This window comes from Chenopodium album, chromosome 27 (assembly GCF_948465745.1).
Source record: "Chenopodium album chromosome 27, dcCheAlbu1.1, whole genome shotgun sequence".
NCBI classification, from domain to species: Eukaryota; Viridiplantae; Streptophyta; class Magnoliopsida; order Caryophyllales; family Amaranthaceae; genus Chenopodium; species Chenopodium album.
Genome location: NC_137860.1, coordinates 10,978,218 through 10,997,540, shown reverse-complemented (window position 1 = coordinate 10,997,540; position 19,323 = coordinate 10,978,218).

Sequence of the window (19,323 nt, the reverse complement as noted above, 5' to 3'; positions counted from 1 at the left end):
AGTGGTAAGTCAAGGTCGAACCCAAGGGAATGGAGGTCGAATGCACAATGCCTAAGTCAAGCTATTTCGAAGTCAAGTCAAGGGGTTTATTAAGGAAACTAGAGTTAGAACTAAATGATGCAATAACTTGTATGAAATCAATCTAAAAGACACTAGGGCAATGGATCCACATGTAATTGTAATGGAAAATGGTAATTTGGGAGGTCAAACCGACTAAGTCAAGTTAAACACTACCTAGAGGTCTAACTAGCGTCAACTAGTTATATAAAGTATGATCATCATGTATCCAAAAGAGCATACCAAGATAGTTCACCTAGAGGTCTAACTAGCGTCAACTACGCTAAACACTACCTAGGGAACGTCACAAAGCACCTCAATCGTGAAATTTTTAGTTACTAATCAATGGTCCGTATCATAGCAAGCTCATAATGCAATCTAGTGCAATAATCAAAGATGGCCAAACTTCAATTAATCACACACATGCACATGAATTATCAACCAAATTTAATCATATCATCAACTCCATCAATTATCCCCAAATTACTCTAATCCATCACTCAAACATGCTTCACCATTTCCCTAGCTAGAAAACTATTCACTAGCCGTAAGAATCAAGATCAAAACTATAACAATCATCAATTTCATCATCAACATAATTGAAATCAAAGATCAAACCAACAATCAATCAAAAATCAATAAAACTACAATCAATCATCAAACAAGGTTTAATCAATCAACAATAACATGGAAAACAAATGAAATCAACTAGAATCAAACTTGTATTGAAATCAAGAAGAAGATCCTTACAAAACTTTGATCTAAAGATCAATTACAATGAGGAATTCTTGAGCAATCACCAAAAATCATGAGTTTCTCTCTCTAAAGTTCTTGAGTTTCTCTCTCTAAAATTCTCCCAAAAACTAACTATCCAATTCAATCTAAAAACTTTTTTTACTAAAAATAGGAAGAAATAACTATATATACAAAGAGGAGGTCGGTATTGACGCCCAAAAATAGACCCACGTAGGTGCGGGCGCTCGGAGGAGAGAGAATGGTGCGCACGGGACACACCCAGATTGGTGCGCCCGCACGCACCAGGTGTGCGGCCGCACACCACCATAGTGCGCCCGCACCAGGCTGGGTCTTTCCCCCTTCTTCTCTTCGTCCTAGCTCAAGCGGTGCACACATCCTAGATGATGATGATGGAGGATAAAGTAGGCAGAAACTTTCTTGATTTTCTTGAAGAGTATAAGCCATGAGGAAGGCATATACAAAGCCTTGAAGCTTGCCCCTTGGATCCACCTTTGACTTGAAGCTTCTTGCACCATCTTTAGGCGTGAAAACAATGAAAGATCATAGAGAGGAAGCTCGTGAATCCTAGGACAATCAATTACCACCTACAAACAAATGATAAAAAGCAAGTAAAAGAGAAAAATAACAAGTAAACTAGAAAATGCGAGAAATAGAGAAACTAACTACAAAAAGCATAAAATGAAGAAAACAAGAATAAATCTAAGGAAAACTAAAAAAACCATTGATAAAATGAAATAGAATTCATCCAAAAAGGGACCAAATGAGTGCCATAAATGTCACTCATCAAATTCCCCCAAGCTAAACTTTTGCTCGTCCTCGAGCAAAACAAAGCAAGAAAGATAAAGGATGAAAATTTTATTGAAAACGGAAAAGAAAGACTCAAGATAAGAATTTACACTAAAACTCACTGTTGTAGGAATCACGGTTGTTTTTAGCTACAACAAGCCCTTTAAACCCCAAAGTCGCCTATGAGGACGAGCGAGGTCTCGTAAGGGTATCCTAAGAGTTTAACCCATAACTCTCCACCAAACATCAATGAGGCAAACCATAAAAAGAAAGGAAAGTAAAATGAAAATAAACCTTTGCGAAATGAACTAACATAAAGACTATAATGCAAATGAATGACAATCTTTCTCAAGTAGTTAAGGTATGCACGTTTCAAGATATCCAAGGTTGATTGAAACATAGGGTATGCTAGGCATAGGAACTAGTTGTCACAATCCACTTTCATCCCAAACAATCATACCGCGTTCTCCCCACTAGTCTCAAATCTCCCCTTAGTGAGTGTCCCAATGATTCCTCGAAGGAACCGGAAAAAGAATTATTTTAAGGCTACTCGACAATCTTGACTATGCATCCCCTTTCCTTAGGCAATGACCCATGATGCCCTCCCCCGATTAGTGACTCAACTTTCTAGGTCGAAAGGTCTTTCCCCAAGGTTGTAACGTAAGGCATAAAGGGTGAAGGTAGGCTAAAATTTAAAAATTTGGTGATTTTCCTAAAAAGTGAAGCAAAAGGGTGATCAATCCTTAACACCACAATCAAGAAATTACCAAACAAAAACAACACCCCCAAGCTTACTTGAAGCTATACTCAAAAAAATATATACAAAAAGCGTACACGCTTCTCCCCCAAGCTAAAATGAAGCATTGTCCTCAATGCTTAGAAGGAGAAAAGAATACATCAAAATATTTTTGAATTTTTCACTTTTTCAATTTTTTTGCTTCTTATTCTTTAGTGAATTGCAATGTCCTTGCCTTTTACTTAATTCGGACGGCTTTTCCTATATGCAACTTATTAGTCCATGCCTTTTATGAAGTAGGACGGCTTTTTCACAAATATTTGCCATTATTCACAAAGAAATTGAAATCACAAACTTGCATTCATAAAAACCAAAAGGAAAGGACATTATAGTGGTAAGATGAGTGATAGGCGTCCTCCTTCCCCGGCAACGGCGCCATTTTGATGGGAAGGAGAACGGTAGATCGGTAGGGTTACCACCCCACCCAATCAAACAAAATTTGTAACTTAACAAACCCCTATTTAGTGTAGTGGTAAGTCAAGGTCGAACCCAAGGGAATGGAGGTCGAATGCACAATGCCTAAGTCAAGCTATTTCGAAGTCAAGTAAAGGGGTTTATGAAGGAAACTAGAGCTAGAGCTAAATGATGCAATAACTTGTATGAAATCGATCTAAAAGACACTAGGGCAATGGATCCACATGTAATTGTAATGGAAAATGGTAATTTGGGAGGTCAAACCGACTAAGTCAAGTGATATGAAGGATGATCATCATGTATCCAAAAGAGCATACCAAGATAGTTCACCTAGAGGTCTAACTAGCGTCAACTACGCTAAACACTACCAACGAAACGTCACAAAGCACCTCAATAGTGAAATTGCAAGTTACTAATCAATTGTCTGTATCATAGCAAGCTCATAATGCAATCTAGTACAATAATCAAAGATGGCCAAACTTCAATCAATCACACACATGCACATGAATTATCAACCAAATTTAATCATATCATCAACTCCATCAATTATCCCCAAATTACTCTAATCCATCACTCAAACATGCTTCACCATTTCCCTAGCTAGAAAAATATTCACTAGCCGTAAGAATCAAGATCAAAACTATAACAATCATCAATTTCATCATCAACATAATTGAAATACAAGATCAAACCAACAATCAATCAAAAATCAATAAAACTACAATCAATCATCAAACAAGCTTTAATCAATCGACAATAACATGGAAAACAAATGAAATCAACTAGAATCAAACTTGTATTGAAATCATGAAGAAGATCCTTACAAAAATTTGATCTAAAGATCAATTACAATGAGGAATTCTTGAGCAATCACCAAAAATCATGAGTTTCTCTCTCTAAAGTTCTTGAGTTTCTCTCTCTAAAATTCTCCCAAAAACTAACTATCCAATTCAATCTAAAAACTTTTTTACTAAAAATAGGAAGAAATAACTATATATACAAAGAGGAGGTCGGTATTGACGCCCAAAAATAGACCCACGTAGGTGGGGGTGCTCGGAGGAGAGAGAATGGTGCGCACGGGACACACCCAGATTAGTGCGCCCGCACACACCAAGTGTGCGGCCGCACTCGACCAATGTGCGGCCGCACACCACCATAGTGCGCCCGAACCTGGCTAGGTCTTTCCCCCTTCTTCTCTTCGTCCTAGCTCAAGCGGTGCACACATCCTAGATGATGATGATGGAGGACAAAGTAGGCAGAAACTTTCTTGATTTTCTTGAAGAGTATAAGCCATAAGGAAGGCATATACAAAGCCTTGAAGCTTGCCCCTTGGATCCACCTTTGACTTGAAGCTTCTTGCACCATCTTTCTCAAGTAGTTAAGGTATGCACGTTTCAAGATATCCAAGGTTGATTGAAACATAGGGTATGCTAGGCATAGGAACTAGTTGTCACAATCCACTTTCATCCCAAACAATCATACCGCGTTCTCCCCACTAGTCTCAAATCTCCCCTTAGTGAGTGTCCCAATGATTCCTCGAAGGAACCGGAAAAAGAATTATTTTAAGGCTACTCGACAATCTTGACTATGCATCCCCTTTCCTTAGGCAATGACCCATGATGCCCTCCCCGAATAGTGACTCAACTATCTAGGTCGAAAGGTCTTTCCCCAAGGTTTTAACGTAAGGCATAAAGGGTGAAGGTAGACTAAAATTTAAAAATTTGGTGATTTTTCTAAAAAGTGAAGCAAAAGGGTGATCAATCCTTAACACCACAATCAAGAAATTACCAAACAAAAACAACACCCCCAAGCTTACTTGAAGCTATACTCACAAAAATATATACAAAAAGCGTACACGCTTCTCCCCCAAGCTAAAATGAAGCATTGTCCTCAATGCTTAGAAGGAGAAAAGAATACATCAACATATTTTTGAATTTTTCACTTTTTCAATTTTTTTGCTTCTTTTTTTTTAGTGAATTGCAATGTCCTTGCCTTTTACTTAATTCGGACGGCTTTTCCTATATGCAACTTATTAGTCCATGCCTTTTATGAAGTAGGACGGCTTTTTCACAAATATTTGCCATTATTCACAAAGAAATTGAAATCACAAACTTGCATTCATAAAAACCAAAAGTCCAACTTATCCACCACAAACTCCATCTCAAATGATCATATTGCTTCACAAAAACCAAGAGAATATAGAAAATGAAACAAAAGGTCAAATAACTTAAGTTGTGGCTTGAAAAGAAGGGATAAGGCTCAAATGGTTGCAAGACGGCAAATGTAAACCCAAAAATAAAGAAAATAACAAAATATAACAAAAATAAAAAATACCACCCCAAAAAATGTGCCTTTGTCCTTCCTAGATAGTTCGGTCTCGTGTTTGAGAATCATACATCAAGCTTTATTAGATTAGGTTTGCATAATCAAGGATCCACGCCGCTCATACAAGGAATGTTAAAGGCTAGAAAAACAAGTAACCTCACAAGGTCGTGGCAAAAACTCACTAGTGGTGTCAAATTTACTATAGGGAGCAACTACCAACACGCCACAAACAATTAGAATCCGGATTCATGATCCTCCTAGTTCAAACCAACTACCCTAGCATACACTATCCTAGAGTCAACCGAACATAGTCTCAAACTGTGCATACCTTTACAACCTAGGAAGAAAATCATGCAAAAGACAAGTCCAATGTACAAGGTTCATTCCATAAGAAAAATGAAAAATAATGCCTGAAAATCACATCAAAAATGAAAATAAAAATAAAGGAAAGTAAAAGAAAAAGTAAAATAAAAGAAAATAAAAGAAAAGAAATGGAGACATGGAAAAGGAAATATAGGAGAAATAGCATGCAATGGACTAGAAAACAAGTTAAACACATAAAATTCCTAATCGACAAACAAGTGATCGATCGACATCAATGTCATCGATCCCAAACACATTACGTGTTAACAAGCATCCATCCTCGAACCAATCAACTTCTCCTAAACTAATCCTAATCTATGCAACCAAGGAAAATAAAGAGAAAATAAGAAAGGTCTCACCGGGCTTCCAAGCTTAGCAAAAATAAACGAAGCGATTAGAAACCACATCGTAGCATTCCATATCCATAAGCTCTTCAAGGAACCAAGTGAGAAAAAGAAATAAAAGAAACTATGAACAAAGAAAATGGTTAGTAACTTCCAAACAAAGAAAAGAAAACAACAAATAAAATGAAAATAATCCAAACAAAAAGTATATACAACCAAAGAAAATAAAGGCTATTCTAATCAAAGAATAGAAAGAATAAAAGAAATAAAACTAAGGAAACAAGAAAGTCTAAACTAACTAAAGAACTACACTAACTACAAGATTTGGATTCAAGGGATTTGGATCAAAGGGTTTTGGATTAAGGGGATTTGGATATTAGGGATCAACAACAACAACATGCCAAGCGAAACATCATCACAAACAACAAGCATCCAAGCAAATAGGGCAAACAAGCTAGCTACAAGGTAAGTAGCCTAGAGATCAAGAAAATGAGGAAATCAAACAAGAGGAATAAAAGTAAACATGCAAACAACTAAGGTATGTACACAACAACAAAATTGGTCACCGAGCAAATTATTAGTTCCCCCAAGCTAGATAAAAATACATCTCAACATCCCAATCAAAACAAAGCATGCATCAAAAAATATAAGGGATGGAGGCAAAAAGCATGAGAAGCTAAAGGGAACTAATAACTACTACCATCACCACCACCACTCCCACTCGGCCCGGCCCCATCGAGGTCCTTGTTGCGCTCGGGGTCATCGAAGGGAGGAGGGTAAGGCTCCCATCCTCCGGTGTACCCCTCGGGCCACCCATAATGCCCCTTGAAAAGATCTTGTTGCCAAGGAGCAAGAGGGGTGAAGTTATCGGGCAAAGTGAGTTCGAAGGGGTGGTTGGGATGGACATGGGGGTAGTTAGGATCACCCCTATAGTCACTACCACCCGGAGCCTTGTAATCATAGTTACCGTGCTCATCCGGATAGTAGCGACGCTCGGTGTCGGGGTTAGAAGGCCCCGACCAATAAGGATGCCCAAACGAAGGTAGAGGACCTTGTTGGGGCGGGAAGTACGGATAGTTAACCGGGGGAGTAATGTTCCCACGGTTAACTTCCGCCTCATAAATTTGTTGTTGTTGTGCAAACATACCTTGTTGCATCTCTTGAATACCTCTTAGTTGTTCATAGATGGCCCCAAAGTCTTGATCATACATGCCATCCACGTGGATTTTCAATCCATTCATTTGCTCACTAAGAGCCCTCAAATCCGCATTGGCATAAGCATGTTGCCCTTGCTCTTGCTCTTGCTCTTGAGGAACTTGTTGTTGTGGAAATTGTTGTTTTTGTTGTTGATGTTGTTGTTCTTCTTCTTCATCTTCTTCCTCATCCTCATCGGAGTCGAAGTTAGGACGCCGAAAGGACTTGGGGACATGCCACACATTGCTGGCAATCCGAGCCAAAGAAGTCAAGCCGGGGTTAGGCAAGTAGCACCAATGCTCATTGCCCCTAAGCCACTCATATCTCCCTTCGCTATAGCCCTTGGAGATGAATTGTATTTGACCCAATTGTTGCATATCGAGGTAGATGGAAGTACTATCCCCGATCTCCTTACAAAATGGGAGATAAGCATCGAGGCGAAGGCGAGTCAAGAGCCTAGTTACCATGCCCCCGCATGGGATCTCTCCCATACTCCTCTTGCGAAGATCCAAACAATACTGGGCAAAAATATACCCCAAGTTCAACCGGCCCACATACTCCAGGCGGGTGGACAACCATAGGACCTTGAGCTCCAACTTACTCAACTTCCCCAATTCTTGTTTAGGGAACACAACATAGCCCAAAAGACGGTGCACAACCCTAAGACAAGGTTGGTACACCGATGAGATCTTATCCCTGTTGGTGATAAACTCGTTACCACCCGAGATGTCTTCCCACCATGAGTTGTGATCATACTCCGGGAAGATGTAATGTTCAACGTTCACAATATCCCCGCGGGGATCAAAATCCAAGGCGGCGTTGAACTCTTCCAATGAGTGGGAAGGAGAACGGTTATAGTGGTAAGATAATCTCCTTCCCTTTTGGTTTTAATGAATGCAAGTTTGTGATTTTAATGAGTGTCGTTGCCGGGGAAGGCGCCGTTGCCGGGGAAGGTTCCAATGAGTGGGAAGATTTAATGTTCTGTTTTTTGATGTATGTGGATCATATGACCATGATTCTAGTAATTGCAACAATGAATGTGTTGATGAGTTTGACAACAATGAGTGTGAACATGTTAATTTTGTGTCAAACAACAATGTCCAAAGGTTTGATAATCAAAGAGGCCAATGGAATAGGAATTACCAAAACCAAGGCAATTTTGACAACTATAATCATGGTGGTGGTTATAGGAACCAAGGGAATCAAGGTTCTCGTGGTAACCATAACCAAGGTTATAGTGGCCAAAATCAAAGCCAAAATTGTGGTAATCAAAACCAAGGCTATGGTAATCATAACCAAGGTTATGGAAATCATACCAACGTAATGGTAACCATAATCATGGTGGTGGTAACCATAATCAAGGTTATGGTCCAAATCAAAATAGGGGTAATTTGAACAATCAAGGACGGGGAAATTTTCAAAACAATGCTCAAAGAGGTCCCCCACCCGGATTTGTTTCAAAGACTCAAGGTGAAAATTCCTATTCACAGCCTTCTTCTCCTAGGACTACTTTGGAGGAATTGATTGATAATAAAACCAAGATCATTAATACCTATATGGCGGTTAGTGATAACAAATTCAATGAGATGATGACCCACAATAAGATGCTTGAGACTCAAATTACCCAATTAGCAAGCACTATTAAGGATGATGCTAGTCCTTCATCTTTGCCTTCCCAAGGTGTTGAACCAAAGAAACCCGTGTACTCTATTGCCATAAGTGGTGGCAATGACTATAATGAGGGAGTTTCTTGTTCAAAAGAGGGAAGAGATAAGAGTGGTGCTATGGAGAATGAAGTGGAGAGGGTTGAGTCTAAGGAACTTTATTATGAGGTTGAGAAAAAAGAAGAAAGTGTTGTTGAAAAGATGAGTGAGGTAGAGAGATTTCCCAATCTACCATACCCCCAAAAATACTTGAGATTCAAAATGGATGAGCAATTTGGGAAGTTCCTTGAAGTTATTAAGGAAGTCCATGATTCCACACCCTCTACCGAGTCAATTCCCGATATGCCTAAGTATTCCAAGTTTCTTAAGGAGATACTAAAGGAGAAGGAAAATTTTGATGAGGGTAATTCGGTGGAAGGAGGGAAGTGTTTTAGTGCTCTTGTCCATGGTGAGCTTCCGGAGAAAATGGAAGATCCGGGGAATTTTTCAATCCCTTGTCAAATCAAGAAAATGGTTTTTGAGGATGCTTTGTGTGATCTAGGGGCTAGTGTGAGTATTATGCCCTTTTCGGTTTTCAAGAAGCTTGATCTAAGTGAGCTTCAACCATCTAATATAACACTTCAATTGGCCGATCGCTCTATTAAACTTCCTAAGGGAAGAATTGATGATGTCCCTTTAAAGATTGGAGAGTTTGTCTTTCCCATGGATTTTGTTGTCTTGGAGATTGAGGAGGATGAGCATATTCCAATCATTCTAGGGAGGCCTTTCTTAGCCACCTCGGGAGCCTTAATAGATGTGAAGGGAGGCCAAATCACTTTGAGATGTGGAAAATTGGAAGAGAGTTTTAAGTTGAAGCCAATGCATGAGTCCTTATCTTTTGTGCAAGATATAGCATGTGCTAGTCTTTCTCGTTCCATTGATGATGTGTGCATTGTTGATTCTTCTACTAACGATGTTTTTGAGATTGTTGATGATGTTTGTGCAAGTCTTGATGATGTTAGTGAAGAAGAATTTGTAATTCAAAAGCCAAGGGATGAGAAAGAAATTGAGATTCCAAATTGGTTCAAGCTTAATTCTCAAGATGAAGAGAAAGCTTCCATGATTAAGGATGTTGAAGTCAAGCCGAAAAAAAAGGCCCGTGACTCGAAGAAAGCAAGAAAAAGAAAGAAGTTGAGAAAAGAGAAGGAAGAATTTGAAAAGAATTTTGTGAAGGTTTCATTAAGCAACGATGAGAAGTTGCTCAAAATTGAAGAAGATTTTGCTCGATCAACTACCTTGAAGAAGGTGGTGTTCTTTGACCCTCCAAAATTTGGAGGAAGGGTCGAGCTTAGGAACTTAAGAAAGTGCTTCCCGGGAGGCAACCCGGAGTTTCTAACTTTTCCTTTTGATTTTTGAATTTTCTTATTTTTGTTTCTTTTATTACTTTGTCTATTCTTTCACTTTTCTACTTGATTGTATTTTTAGGATGACTTTTGCGGGATTGGAATTCTACAAGTATGCATGGTGAATGGAAGGTGTTCGTGGCACAAATCACATTTTGTTTGATTTTAATCGGAATTTAAGGTAAAGAGAGTAAGAAATTTAGAGAGGTAAGATAGGAAATTCATGTTCTGAATGTTGGAGGAAATTGATACTTAGTAAATTTTTGTGGTGAGCACATGTATTTTCAACTTTGAGGTCTTTGAAAATGATTTTAGCTACAGCATATGTTGTTCCTCATCACCATCATGATTCATGTGCGCACCAAAATAGGCAATAAGTATCAAATTGTTGAGAAATAGGAAGGAAGGGGCACGCACAGGGATGTGCGGCCGCACACGAGGCATGTGCGGGCGCACAGCCTGCGTGTGCGGGCGCATACCAGTCCTGTGCGGCCGCACATGGACTGGACGTGCCATATACCTCCTTCTTCCTCCTTTTTCCCTTCATTTCCTCATTTCCCTTTCTTCCTCACGCACACTCTCATTCAAACCCTCCTTTGTGCGCACCTTGTTCTCCATTAATCACCATCAAAAATCACTCAAATCCTCACTAAAATCACTCCATTTTCAATCAAAATCACTCACAAACCTTCCTACACTACAAATTCCTCACAAATCGACCCAAATTTCACACACTCTCTCCTACTCTTGGTGGCCGAATTTAGGGCTTTCTTTGTGGGTTGAAATTGCTTGCTCAAAGTTGGTTAGTCTTGCTTCTTTTATGGTATAATCACTAATCCTTGCTTTACTTTTGCCATTTATATCATAATTTTGCATAGATTGAAAATTTGTATGAGCATGAATAGTGTAGTATTGATTTTGTGATTTTTGATGCTTGATCTTGATATTGGTTGTGATTTGGTGATGTTTATTGATTGATTTTGCATAACATTATATTGTTTTTTGATTTTGTAGTGATTCTCATCATTTTTGGTTGATATATTGTGAGTTGAATTTTTGGAGTATGGGTAGTATGTGGTGATTTTGGTATTGGTCTTGTGATTGTTCTTGGATTGTTGAAAGAAAGTTTTTCTTGGATTATTGGTGTTATTGATTGGTTTGGAATTGGTTTTGATTGAAAAGAAGTGTGAATTTGGAGTTTGGTGATTTTGGTAGTAAGTGGTGAATTTGGGTGTGGTACTCTTGGTTCATTGGTTTTGCTTCTTGTTGGTTGTTGGTGATCTTTTTTAGCCTCTCAAACATGTCTAAATACTTCAACAAACTCAGCAAGAAAAGGAAAACCGATGTTAGCATCGATGAACCACCTCGCTCAAGTATCTCCTTTAGGCCTAGTACATCTTCTAGGCGAGTACTTCCAACCCCTCTTCCACTCAAACACAACCCCCAACCTCTCTACCCAAAAAGAAAAACTTCACCGAAAAACAAAAGACCTTCTACCAAAATTTGAAGGAAGAAAGCACCCTAAAACAAACCCGCCACTATTTCCAACCCGATATGGTGAAATTGGGTATTGATGATGATGTGCAGTCGTTGCTCTTAAACCTCCGATTGAGTTCTTTCATCACCGATGCCTACCGCACCTACAAGGAGCCAACTTTAGAGTTCTTGGCTACCTTGGAGCTTGTACCCGTAGGAGGGGTATATAGGGTGCGCTTCCAATTATTCAACCACATCTTCAACCACTCATTGGAAGAGTTCAACGCCGCTTTGGATTTTGATCCCCACGGGGATATTGTGAACGTTGAACATTACATCTTCCCGGAGTATGATCACAACTCATGGTGGGAAGATATCTCGGGTGGTAACGAGTTTATCACCAACAGGGCTAAGATCTCATCGGTGTACCAACCTTGTCTTAGGGTTGTGCACCGTCTTTTGGGCTATGTTGTGTTCCCTAAACAAGAATTGGGGAAGTTGAGTAAGTTGGAGCTCAAGGTCCTATGGTTGTCCACCCGCCCGGAGTATGTGGGCCGGTTGAACTTGGGGTATATTTTTGCCCAGTATTGTTTGGATCTTCGCAAGAGGAGTACGGGAGAGATCCCATGCGGGGGCATGGTAACTAGGCTCTTGACTCGCCTTCGCCACGATGCTTATCTCCCATTTTGTAAGGAGATCGGGGATAGTACTTCCATCTACCTCGATATGCAACAATTGGGTCAAATCCAATTCATCTCCAAGGGCTATAGCGAAGGGAGATATGAGTGGCTTAGGGGCAATGAGCATTGGTGCTACTTGCCTAACCCCGGCTTGACTTCTTTGGCTCGGATCGCCAACAATGTGTGGAATGTCCCCAAGCCCTTTCGGCGTCCTAACTTCGACTCCGATGAGGATGAGGAAGAAGATGAAGAAGAAGAACAACAACATTAACAACAACAACAACAATTTCCACAACAACAAGCTCCTCAAGAGCAAGAGCAAGAGCAAGGGCAACATGCTTATGCCAATGCGGATTTGAGGGCTCTTAGTGAGCAAATGAATGGATTGAAAATCCACGTGGATGGCATGTATGATCAAGACTTTGGGGCCGTCTATGAACAACTAAGAGGTATTCAAGAGATGCAACAAGGTATGTTTGCACAACAACAACAAATTTATGAGGCGGAAGTTAACCGTGGGAACATTACTCCCCCGGTTAACTATCCGTACTTCCCGCCCCAACAAGGTCCTTTACCTTCGTTTGGGCATCCTTATTGGTCGGGGCCTTCTAACCCTGACACCGAGCGTCGCTACTATCCGGATGAGCACGGTAACTATGATTACAAGGCTCCGGGTAGTAGTGACTATAGGGGTGATCCTAACTACCCCCATGTCAATCCCAACCACCCCTTCGAACTCACTTTGCCCGATAACTTCACCCCTCTTGCTCCTTGGCAACAAGATCTTTTCAAGGGGCATTATGGGTGGCCCGAGGGGTACACCGGAGGATGGGAGCCTTACCCTCATCCCTTCGATGACCCCGAGCGCAACAAGGACCCCGATGGGGCCGGGCCGAGTGGGAGTGGTGGTGGTGATGGTAGTAGTTATTAGTTCCCTTTAGCTTCTCATGCTTTTTGCCTCCATCCCTTATATTTTTTGATGCATGCTTTGTTTTGATTGGGATGTTGAGATGTATTTTTATCTAGCTTGGGGGAACTAATAATTTGCTCGGTGACCAATTTTGTTGTTGTGTACATACCTTAGTTGTTTGCATGTTTACTTTTATTCCTCTTGTTTGATTTCCTCATTTTCTTGATCTCTAGGCTACTTACCTTGTAGCTAGCTTGTTTGCCCTATTTGCTTGGATGCTTGTTGTTTGTGATGATGTTTCGCTTGGCATGTTGTTGTTGTTGATCCCTAATATCCAAATCCCCTTAATCCAAAACCCTTTGATCCAAATCCCTTGAATCCAAATCTTGTAGTTAGTGTAGTTCTTTAGTTAGTTTAGACTTTTTTGTTTCCTTAGTTTCATTTCCTATATTCTTTCTATTCTTTGATTCGTTTAGCCTTATTTTCTTTGGTTGTATATACTTTTTGTTTGGATTAGTTTCATTTTATTTGTTGTTTTCTTTTCTTTGTTTTGAAGTTACTAACCATTTTCTTTGTTCATAGTTTCTTTTATTTCTTTTTCTCACTTGGTTCCTTGAAGAGCTTATGGATATGAAATGCTACGAGGTGGTTTCTAATCGCTTCGTTTATTTTTGCTAAGCTTGGAAGCCCGGTGAGACCTTTCTTATTTTCTCTTTATTTTCCTTGGTTGCATGGATTCGGATTAGTTTAGGAGAAGTTGAATGGTTCGAGGATGGATGCTTGTTAACACGTAATGTGTTTGGGATCGATGACATTGATGTCGATCGATCACTTGTTTGTCGATTGGGAATTTTATGTGTTTAACTTGTTTTCTAGTCCATTGCATGCTATTTCTCCTATATTTCCTTTTATATGTCTCCATTTCTTTTCTTTTATTTTCTTTTATTTTACTTTTTCTTTTACTTTCCTTTATTTTTCTTTTCATTTTTGATGTGATTTTGAGGCATTATTTTTCATTTTTTTATGGAATGAACCTTGTACATTGGACTTGTCTTTTGCATGATTTTCTTCCTAGGTTGTAAAGGTATGCACGGTTTGAGACTATGTTCGGTTGACTCTAGGATAGTGTATGCTAGGGTAGTTGGTTTGAACTAGGAGGATCATGAAGCCGGATTCTAATTGTTTGTGGCGTGTTGGTAGTTGCTCCCTATAGTAAATTTGACACCACTAGTGAGTTTTTGCCACGACCTTGTGAGGTTACTTGTTTTTCTAGCCTTCAACATTCCTTGTATGAGCGGCGTGGATCCTTGATTATGCAAACCTAATCTAATAAAGCTTGATGTACGATTCTCAAACACGAGACCGAACTATCTAGGAAGGACAAAGGCACATTTTTTGGGGTGGTATTTTTTATTTTTGTTATATTTTGTTATTTTCTTTATTTTTGGGTTTACATTTGCCTTCTTGCAACCATTTGAGCCTTATCCCTTCTTTTCAAGCCACAACTTTAGTTATTTGACCTTTTGTTTCATTTTCTATATTCTCTTGGTTTTTGTGAAGCAATATGATCATTTGAGATGGAGTTTGTGGTGGATAAGTTGGACTTTTGGTTTTTATGAATGCAAGTTTGTGATTTCAGTTTCTTTGCGAATAATGGCAAATATTTGTGAAAAAGCCGTCCTACTTCATAAAAGGCATGGACTAATAAGTTGCATATAGGAAAAGCCGTCCGAATTAAGTAAAAGGCAAGGACATTGCAATTCACTAAAAAAAAAAGAAGCAAAAAAATTGAAAAAGTGAAAAATTCAAAAATATGTTGATGTATTCTTTTCTCCTTCTAAGCATTGAGGACAATGCTTCATTTTAGCTTGGGGGAGAAGCGTGTACGCTTTTTGTATATATTTTTGTGAGTATAGCTTCAAGTAAGCTTGGGGGTGTTGTTTTTGTTTGGTAATTTCTTGATTGTGGTGTTAAGGATTGATCACCCTTTTGCTTCACTTTTTAGGAAAATCACCAAATTTTTAAATTTTAGCCTACCTTCACCCTTTATGCCTTACGTTACAACCTTGGGGAAAGACCTTTCGACCTAGATAGTTGAGTCACTATTCGGGGGAGGGCATCATGGGTCATTGCCTAAGGAAAGGGGATGCATAGTCAAGATTGTCGAGTAGCCTTAAAATAATTCTTTTTCCGGTTCCTTCGAGGAATCATTGGGACACTCACTAAGGGGAGATTTGAGACTTGTGGGGAGAGCGCGGTAAGATTGTTTGGGATGAAAGTGGATTGTGACAACTAGATCCTATGCCTAGCATACCCTATGTTTCAATCAACCTTGGATATCTTGAAACGTGCATACCTTAACTACTTGAGAAAGATTGTCATTCATTTGCATTATAGTCTTTATGTTAGTTCATTTCGCAAAGGTTTATTTTCATTTTACTTTCCTTTCTTTTTATGGTTTGCCTCATTGATGTTTGGTGGAGAGTTATGGGTTAAACTCTTAGGATACCCTTACGACACCTCGCTCGTCCTCATAGGCGACTTTGGGGTTTAAAGGGCTTGTTGTAGCTAAAAACAACCGTGATTCCTACGACAGTGAGTTTCAGTGTAAATTCTTATCTTGAGTCTTTTTTTTCGTTTTTAATAAAATTTTCATCCTTTATCTTTCTTGCTTTGTTTTACTCGAGGACGAGCAAAAGTTTAGCTTGGGGGAATTTGATGAGTGACATTCATGGCACTCATTTGGTCCCTTTTTGGATGAATTATATTTCATTTTATCTCTCTTTTCTTTAGTTTTCCTTAGATTTATTCTTGCTTTCTTCATTTTATGCTTTTTGTAGTTAGTTTCTCTATTTCTTGCATTTTCTAGTTTACTTGTTATTTTTCTCTTTTACTTGCTTTTTATCATTTTTTTGTAGGTGGTAATTGATTGTCCAAGGATTCCCGAGCTTCCTCTCTATGATCTTTCATTGTTTTCATGCCTAAAGATGGTGCAAGAAGCTTCAAGTCAAAGGTGGATCCAAGGGGCAAGCTTCAAGGCTTTGTATATGCCTTCCTCATTGCTTATACTCTTCAAGAAAATCAAGAAAGTTTCTGCCTACTTTGTCCTCCATCATCATCATCTAGGATGTGTGCACCGCTTGAGCTAGGACGAAGAGAAGAAGGGGGAAAGACCCAGCCAGGTGCGGGCGCACTATGGTGGTGTGCGGCCGCACATTGGTCAAGTGCGGCCGCAATTGGTCGGGTGCGGCCACACACCTGGTGCGTGCGGGCGCACCAATCTGGGTGTGTCCCGTGCGCACCATTCTCTCTCCTCCGAGCGCCCGCACCTACGTGGGTCTATTTTTGGCCGTCAATACCGACCTACTCTTTGTATATATAGTTAATTCTTCCTATTTTTAGTAAAAAAGTTTTTAGATTGAATTGGATAGTTAGTTTTTGGGAGAATTTTAGAGAGAGAAACTCAAGAACTTTAGAGAGAGAAACTCATGATTTTTGGTGATTGCTTAAGAATTCCTCATTGTAATTGATCTTTAGATCAAAGTTTTGTAAGGATCTTCTTCTTGATTTCAATACAAGTTTGATTCTAGTTGATTTCATTTGTTTTCCATGTTATTGTTGATTGATTAAAGCTTGTTTGATGATTGATTGTAGTTTTATTGATTTTTGATTGATTGTTGGTTTGATCTTTGATTTCAATTATGTTGATGATGAAATTGATGATTGTTATAGTTTTGATCTTGATTCCTATGGCTAGTGAGTAGTTTTCTAGCTAGGCAAATGGTGAAGCATGTTTGAGTGATGGATTAGAGTAACTTGCAATTTCACGATTGAGGTGCTTTGTGACGTTCCCTAGGTAGTGTTTAGCGTAGTTGACGCTAGTTAGACCTCTAGGTGAACTATCTTGGTATGCTCTTTTGGATACATGATGATCTTCCTTCATATCACTTGACTTAGTCGGTTTGACCTCCCAAATTACCATTTTCCATTACAATTACATGTGGATCCATTGCCCTAGTGTCTTTTAGATTGATTTCATACAAGTTCTTGCATCATTTAGCTCTAGCTCTAGTTTCCTTCATAAACCCCTTTACTTGACTTTGAAATAGCTTGACTTAGGCATTGTGCACTCGACCTCCATTCCCTTGGGTTTGACCTTGACTTACCACTAAACTAAATAGGGGTTTTTTAAGTTACAAATTTTGTTTGATTGGGTGGGGTGGTAGCCCAACGACCTACCGTTCTCCTTCCCATCGGGGTCATCGAAGGGATGAGGGTAAGGCTCCCATCCTCCAGTGTACCCCTCGGGCCACCCATAATGCCCCTTAAAAAGATCTTGTTGCCAAGGAGCAAGAGGGGTGAAGTTATCGGGCAAAGTGAGTTCGAAGGGGTGGTTGGGATGGACATGGGGGTAGTTAGGATCACCCCTATAGTCACTACCACCCGGAGCCTTGTAATCATAGTTACCGTGCTCATCCGGATAGTAGCGACGCTCGGTGTCGGGGTTAGAAGGCCCCGACCAATAAGGATGCCCAAACGAAGGTAGAGGACCTTGTTGGGGCGGGAAGTACGGATAGTTAACCGGGGGAGTAATGTTCCCACGGTTAACTTCCGCCTCATAAATTTGTTGTTGTTGTGCAAACATACCTTGTTGCATCTCTTGAATACCTCTTAGTTGTTCATAGATGGCCCCAAAGTCTTGATCATACATGCCATCCACGTGGATTTTCAATCCATTCATTTGCTCACTAAGAGCCCTCAAATCCGCATTGGCATAAGCATGTTGCCCTTGCTCTTGCTCTTGCACTTGAGGAGCTTGTTGTTGTGGAAATTGTTGTTGTTGTTGTTGATGTTGTTGTTCTTCTTCTTCATCTTCTTCCTCATCCTCATCGGAGTCGAAGTTAGGACGCCGAAAGGACTTGGGGACATTCCACACATTGTTGGTGATCCGAGCCAAAGAAGTCAAGCAGGGGTTAGGCTAGTAGCACCAATGCTCATTGCCCCTAAGCCACTCATATCTCCCTTCGCTATAGCCCTTGGAGATGAATTGGATTTGACCCAATTGTTCCATATCGAGGTAGATGGAAGTACTATCCCCGATCTTCTTACAAAATGGGAGATAAGCATCGAGGCAAAGGCGAGTCAAGAGCCTAGTTACCATGCCCCCGCATGGGATCTCTCCCGTACTCTTCTTGCGAAGATCCAAACAATACTGGGCAAAAATGTACCCCAAGTTCAACCGGCCCACATACTCCGGGCGGGTGGACAACCATAGGACCTTGAGCTCCAACTTACTCAACTTCCCCAATTCTTGTTTAGGGAACACAACATAGCCCAAAAGACGGTGCACAACCTTAAGACAAGGTTGGTACACCGATGAGATCTTAGCCCTGTTGGTGATAAACTCGTTACCACCCGAGATGTCTTCCCACCATGAGTTGTGATCATACTCCGGGAAGATGTAATGTTCAACGTTCACAATATCCCCGTGGGGATCAAAATCCAAAGCGGCGTTGAACTCTTCCAATGAGTGGTTGAAGATGTGGTTGAATAATTGGAAGCACACCCTATATACCCCTCCTACGGGTACAAGCTCCAAGGTAGCCAAGAACTCCAAAGTTGGCTCCTTGTAGGTGCGGTAGGCATCGGTGATGAAAGAACCCAATCGGAGGTTTAAGAGCAACGACCGCACATCATCATCAATACCCAATTTCACCATATCGGGTTGGAAATAGTGGCGGGTTTGTTTTAGGGTGCTTTCTTCCTTCAAATTTTGGTAGAAGGTCTTTTGTTTTTCGGTGAAGTTTTTCTTTTTGGGTAGAGAGGTTGGGGGTCGTGTTTGAGTGGAAGAGGGGTTGGAAGTACTAGGCCTAGAAGATGTACTAGGCCTAGAGGAGGTACTTGGGCGAGGTGGTTCATCGATGCCAACATCGGTTTTCCTTTTCTTGGTGAGTTTGTTAAAGTATTTAGACATGTTTGAGAGGCTAAGAAAGATCACCAACAACCAACAAGAAGCAAAACCAATGAACCAAGAGTACCACACCCAAATTCACCACTTACTACCAAAATCACCAAACTCCGAATTCACACTTCTTTTCAATCAAAACCAATTCCAAACCAATCAACAACACCAATAATCCAAGGAAAACTTCCTTTCAACAATCCAAGAACAATCA